This window comes from Salmo trutta, chromosome 3 (genome assembly GCF_901001165.1).
Source record: "Salmo trutta chromosome 3, fSalTru1.1, whole genome shotgun sequence".
In the NCBI taxonomy this organism is placed as follows: Eukaryota; Metazoa; Chordata; class Actinopteri; order Salmoniformes; family Salmonidae; genus Salmo; species Salmo trutta.
In genome coordinates this window covers 74624137-74631636 of record NC_042959.1, presented here as the reverse complement: position 1 = coordinate 74631636, position 7500 = coordinate 74624137, and the positions used below count along the sequence as shown (strand labels likewise).

General features: G+C 43.0%; 1 protein-coding gene across 1 annotated transcript in view; it reads right to left on the bottom strand.

Moving 5' to 3' along the window:
* Positions 1 to 5730: 5730 nt before the first annotated feature.
* The window catches only part of LOC115189523 (uncharacterized), an 8394-nt gene continuing 6624 nt past the window's right edge, over positions 5731 to 7500 (bottom strand). The window contains exon 6 of the mRNA XM_029748143.1: positions 5731 to 7500. This exon is cut by the window's right edge and continues 1315 nt beyond it. The gene's annotated coding sequence lies outside the window, so the exon portion shown is untranslated.

Genomic DNA, 7500 nt, shown 5'->3' with positions numbered 1-7500 from the left:
CATACCAACACACTCTAACCCAACATACCAACACACTCTAACTCAACATACCAACACACTCTAACTCAACATACCAACACACTCTAACCCAACACACTAACCCAACATACCAACACACTCTAACCCAACACACTCTAACCCAACATACCAACACACTCTAACCCAACACACTCTAACCCAACATACCAACACACACTAACCCAGCATACCAACACACTCTAACCCAACATACCAACACACTCTAGCCCAACATACCAACACACTTTAACCCAGCATACCAATACACTCTAATCCAACATACTCTAACCCAACATACCAACACACTCTAATCTAACACACTCTAACCCAGCATACCAACACACTCTAACCCAACATACCAACGCACTCTAACCCAGCATACCAATACACTCTAATCCAACACACTCTAACCCAACATACCAACACACTCTAATCTAACACACTCTAACCCAACATACCAACACACTCTAACCCAACATACCAACACACTCTAACTCAACATACCAACACACTCTAACTCAACATACCAACACACTCTAACCCAACACACTAACCCAACATACCAACACACTCTAACCCAACACACTCTAACCCAACATACCAACACACTCTAACCCAACACACTCTAACCCAACATACCAACACACACTAACCCAGCATACCAACACACTCTAACTCAACATACCAACACACTCTAACCCAACACACTAACCCAACATACCAACACACTCTAACCCAACACTCTCTAACTCAACATACCAACACACTCTAACCCAACACACTAACCCAACATACCAACACACTCTAACCCAACACACTCTAACCCAACATACCAACACACACTAACCCAACATACCAACACACTCTAACCCAACACACTCTAACCCAACATACCAACACACACTAACCCAACATACCAACACACTCTAACCCAACACACACTAACCCAACATACCAACACACTCTAACCCAACACACTCTAACCCAACATACCAACACACACTAACCCAACATACCAACACACACTAACCCAACACACTCTAACCCAGCATACCAACACACTCTAACCCAACACACTAACCCAACATACCAACACACTCTAACCCAACACACTAACCCAACATACCAACACACTCTAACCCAACACACTCTAACCCAACATACCAACACACACTAACCCAACATACCAACACACACTAACCCAACATACCAACACACTCTAACCCAGCATACCAACACACTCTAACCCAGCATACCAACACACTCTAACCCAGCATACCAACACACTCTAACCCAGCATACCAACACACACTAACCCAACAAACCAACACACTCTAACCCAACATACCAACACACTCTAACCCAACATACCAACACACTCTAACCCAGCATACCAACACACTCTAACCCAGCATACCAATACACTCTAATCCAACACACTCTAACCCAACATACCAACACACTCTAACCCAGCATACCAACACACTCTAACCCAGCATACCAACACACTCTAGCCCAACATACCAACACACTCTAACCCAGCATACCAATACACTCTAATCCAACACACTCTAACCCAGCATACCAACACACTCTAACCCAGCATACCAATACACTCTAATCCAACACACTCTAACCCAGCATACCAACACACACTAACCCAACATACCAACACACTCTAACCCAACATACCAACACACTCTAACCCAGCATACCAACACACTCTAATCCAACATACCAACACACTCTAACCCAACATACCAACACACTCTAACCCAGCATACCAACACACTCTAACCCAGCATACCAACACACTCTAACCCAGCATACCAACACACTCTAACCCAGCATACCGACACACTCTAACCCTGTCACGACTCCCGCCGAAGTCGGCCCCTCTTCTTGTTCGGGCGGCGTTCGGCATACCCAACATACCAACACACTCTAATCTAACACACTCTAACCCAACATACCAACACACTCTAACCCAACATACCAACACACTCTAACTCAACATACCAACACACTCTAACTCAACATACCAACACACTCTAACCCAACACACTAACCCAACATACCAACACACTCTAACCCAACACACTCTAACCCAACATACCAACACACTCTAACCCAACACACTCTAACCCAACATACCAACACACACTAACCCAGCATACCAACACACTCTAACCCAACATACCAACACACTCTAGCCCAACATACCAACACACTTTAACCCAGCATACCAATACACTCTAATCCAACATACTCTAACCCAACATACCAACACACTCTAATCTAACACACTCTAACCCAACATATCAACACACTCTAACCCAACATACCAACACACTCTAACCCAACATACCAACACACTCTAACTCAACATACCAACACACTCTAACTCAACATACCAACACACTCTAACCCAACACACTAACCCAACATACCAACACACTCTAACCCAACACACTCTAACCCAACATACCAACACACTCTAACCCAACACACTCTAACCCAACATACCAACACACACTAACCCAGCATACCAACACACTCTAACCCAACATACCAACACACTCTAGCCCAACATACCAACACACTTTAACCCAGCATACCAATACACTCTAATCCAACATACTCTAACCCAACATACCAACACACTCTAATCTAACACACTCTAACCCAGCATACCAACACACTCTAACCCAACATACCAACGCACTCTAACCCAGCATACCAATACACTCTAATCCAACACACTCTAACCCAACATACCAACACACTCTAATCTAACACACTCTAACCCAACATACCAACACACTCTAACCCAACATACCAACACACTCTAACTCAACATACCAACACACTCTAACTCAACATACCAACACACTCTAACCCAACACACTAACCCAACATACCAACACACTCTAACCCAACACACTCTAACCCAACATACCAACACACTCTAACCCAACACACTCTAACCCAACATACCAACACACACTAACCCAGCATACCAACACACTCTAACTCAACATACCAACACACTCTAACCCAACACACTAACCCAACATACCAACACACTCTAACCCAACACTCTCTAACTCAACATACCAACACACTCTAACCCAACACACTAACCCAACATACCAACACACTCTAACCCAACACACTCTAACCCAACATACCAACACACACTAACCCAACATACCAACACACTCTAACCCAACACACTCTAACCCAACATACCAACACACACTAACCCAACATACCAACACACTCTAACCCAACACACACTAACCCAACATACCAACACACTCTAACCCAACACACTCTAACCCAACATACCAACACACACTAACCCAACATACCAACACACACTAACCCAACACACTCTAACCCAGCATACCAACACACTCTAACCCAACACACTAACCCAACATACCAACACACTCTAACCCAACACACTAACCCAACATACCAACACACTCTAACCCAACACACTCTAACCCAACATACCAACACACACTAACCCAACATACCAACACACACTAACCCAACATACCAACACACTCTAACCCAGCATACCAACACACTCTAACCCAGCATACCAACACACTCTAACCCAGCATACCAACACACTCTAACCCAGCATACCAACACACACTAACCCAACAAACCAACACACTCTAACCCAACATACCAACACACTCTAACCCAACATACCAACACACTCTAACCCAGCATACCAACACACTCTAACCCAGCATACCAATACACTCTAATCCAACACACTCTAACCCAACATACCAACACACTCTAACCCAGCATACCAACACACTCTAACCCAGCATACCAACACACTCTAGCCCAACATACCAACACACTCTAACCCAGCATACCAATACACTCTAATCCAACACACTCTAACCCAGCATACCAACACACTCTAACCCAGCATACCAATACACTCTAATCCAACACACTCTAACCCAGCATACCAACACACACTAACCCAACATACCAACACACTCTAACCCAACATACCAACACACTCTAACCCAGCATACCAACACACTCTAATCCAACATACCAACACACTCTAACCCAACATACCAACACACTCTAACCCAGCATACCAACACACTCTAACCCAGCATACCAACACACTCTAACCCAGCATACCAACACACTCTAACCCAGCATACCGACACACTCTAACCCTGTCACGACTCCCGCCGAAGTCGGCCCCTCTTCTTGTTCGGGCGGCGTTCGGCGGTCGACGTCACCGGCTTACTAGTTACCACCGATCGATGTTTCACTGTTCGTTTGGTTTTGTCTTTATTGTGTACACCTGTTTTTGATTTCCCTAATTATGTTCATTATTTAACCCTCTGCCTTTCCTGTTTGTCTTGTCCGTGATTGTTCCCTGTTTTGTGGTTGTTGGTGTTTTTTTTAAACCGTTATTTTTCTGTGAGAAGTTTATTGATAATTTTGAGTAAACACGTTTTGTTTACACTTATTCCTGTGTCCTGCGCCTGACTCCTCTACTTCTCAATAGAAACCATTACAAACCCAGCATACCGACACACTCTAACCCAACATACCAACACACTCTAACCCAGCATACCAACACACTCTAACCCAACATACCAACACACTCTAACCCAGCATACCAACACACTCTAACCCAGCATACCAACACACTCTAACCCAACATACCAACACACTCTAACCCAGCATACCAACACACTCTAACCCAACATACCAACACACTCTAACCCAACATACCAACACACTCTAACCCAGCATACCAACACACTCTAACCCAGCATACCAACACACTCTAACCCAGCATACCAACACACTCTAACCCAACACCAACATCCATGCATACACACATAACAGAGAACTCAAAAAATGTATCTTCAAAAGTGTCATTTATTAAAAGATTTTATTTTTGTATCATCAATGTAAAAAGTACTCCGAAGAGTAACACAGTGACAGCAGAGTAAGAGTGAGAAACAGAGAAATAGTGAGAGAAGATAAGAGAGGGAGAGAAAGGGATGAACAGATATGAGAGAGAAAGGGAAGAGGGCAAAAGTAGTAGAATGTGGCAGAGAGGGAGGGAGGAGTAGAGAGAGGGGGAGGGAGGGAGGAGCAGAGGGTTGGAGGGAGGGCGAATGATAGAGAAGGAGAGGAGGGAGGGCAGAGCATAGAGAGGGGGAGGGAGGAGTAGAGAGGGGGAGGAGGGAGGGGGTGAGTACAGCATCTACTAAGATATAAAAAGGCAGTTGAAATAAACAAGACATATTATTTCTGACCAATCAGCGGTGGTCTCTGCAGTAGAAAACATACATGGAAAAGAGATCACAAAAATCTGTGCAATCAGTTTCTCTGTCACAAAACAGCTGTATAAAAAACACAAGTAGGAAGAAGTGGCCCTTAACCACAGGCCCGCGGTCAGGTGTGTTTTCAACCCCTAATGGTAAACGTTTGGATTGGGGGTAGGAAAAATCTGATCATAGACCTGTGGTTAAGAGCAACTTATACCTCAAGCATAAAAACATCCCCCAGCCCCATGTAAAGACGGTAGGTAGGTAACATGGAGGCTACCAGTGATTATGTGTTCAGATGTGGCTCTCCTTGGAGAAAGCTATAGGGAGTATGGATGCAACCATATTAACTTGTTTTAGCAGTGCTTTACTGGAAGCTCTGCATATAAACAGTTTATTAAGCATAAGTAAACTCTTTGTAAACCATGCATCATGTACACCAGTTATTTCCTCTGGAGCTCAGTTGGTAGAGCATGGTGCTTGCAATGCCAGGATAGTGGGTTTGATTCCAGGGACCACCCATATGTGAAATGTATGCAGCATGACTGTAAGTCGCTTTGGATAAAAAGCGTCTGCTAAATGGAATATATTATTATATTTCATTAGTAAATACATGTGTATTAATTATTTGTTATGAGGAATATATCAATCATGTTTTAGTCATATTATGTATAGCAGCTTACGATGATGGTGCAAAATAAATATTCATACTGTCTCCCTTTTAGCTCTGATCCTCACATGTTTTTCAAGTTTGACGAGCGCCAAGAAGCACACAGGAGATAGCAAGCGCTGATCATATCCTCCAGTCAGACCTACATAATCAACTATAAAATACACCCCAGAGAAGAGGCAACTGTCAATCTAAAAACGGAAATAAATTAGCCAGTCGTTAGTTCATAGAAGACTATGATAAGAGATTGAAGGCAGGAATTAGGCGTTGTGTACTGTGTTTTTCGACTGATTGTGCACTGTGCTATTAAGAAAGACAAGCAAACTATCAAAATGCAGTAGAAAATGCTTTGAAAGAATAAAATGCTTTTTTTGTACACATCCTATTTGGTAAAGGCACAGTAGTCCAAAAGTCCAATCATCCCCCCAAAATGTGTCCCACCATAACAGTAAAAACCACAAACAAACCGTTGTACAGCAACTTTCCCAAGAGCATCGGTCAACCAATCAGTCAAAAATTGTAAGTAAAAAGAGCGAGAAACACAGCTGCCAATTAATAAATAAAGGTAATAAATAAATGCAGCGTTGTCAAGTCAACATGTGAATAAATAAACGGGGTTTATGTCTGTCTGTGAGTGGACTCTTCTCTCAGGGTGGTCTTTAGTCTCTCACTGAGCCATTTAAAGGATTAAGTTGTCCCTAGAAGCTGATCTAAGGTCTGTTTGGTATTCTATCCCCTACCGGTTAGACCATTGAAATTTGATTTATTGTTTAAACGGATAACCCGCTTCACATTTCTCCACACAGAATAAAACCCAGTTGTGTTTCATTCGTTTCACAGTCCAAAACACCTTGCATCCGTCCTCACAAACAGATTGTGTCATGTTGGTGGATTGACATTGAATAGATTCTAAACCTCTTTAGACTTCAGTAGAGGTTCCTGCCACGTCCTCTTAGATGTTATTCAGCTCTAGAGGTCATTCAGTAGTCTAATGGCATCTGGCTAGTTGGATTATTCTATCCGTAATGCCTCGGTCTATTGAACTGTCTGTCTAATGTTATTCACTGGAAGCATCATCTCTGAGGAGATTCCAGGAATATCATTCCAGGAATATAACTCTACTTAATCCCCAAATCTTATCCCACCTGTCCTCCTAACCATCCTCTCCTCGTCACCTCTCACCTCCTTGCCTCCACCCACCTGAAACACAAATATCCCTAAGCCAACAGCGTTTCGATTAAGTTTGCATAGTGGCATTTACCTTTTCTTAAGTGGAGTAAGAGAGTATACCATTCAGTCAATCAGAGATCCAATATTCTATAACCAAGCAATGGGCTTTAAGAGGTGTTTACCAACCTTCCCAATCTACAACCACTATTTGTGCAAAAAAATCTGATTGTTATGGAACTGTGATTATGATTCACAAGGACATATTCTGTCCTCATGTAGTAATAACTGTAGTCTCTCAGATAT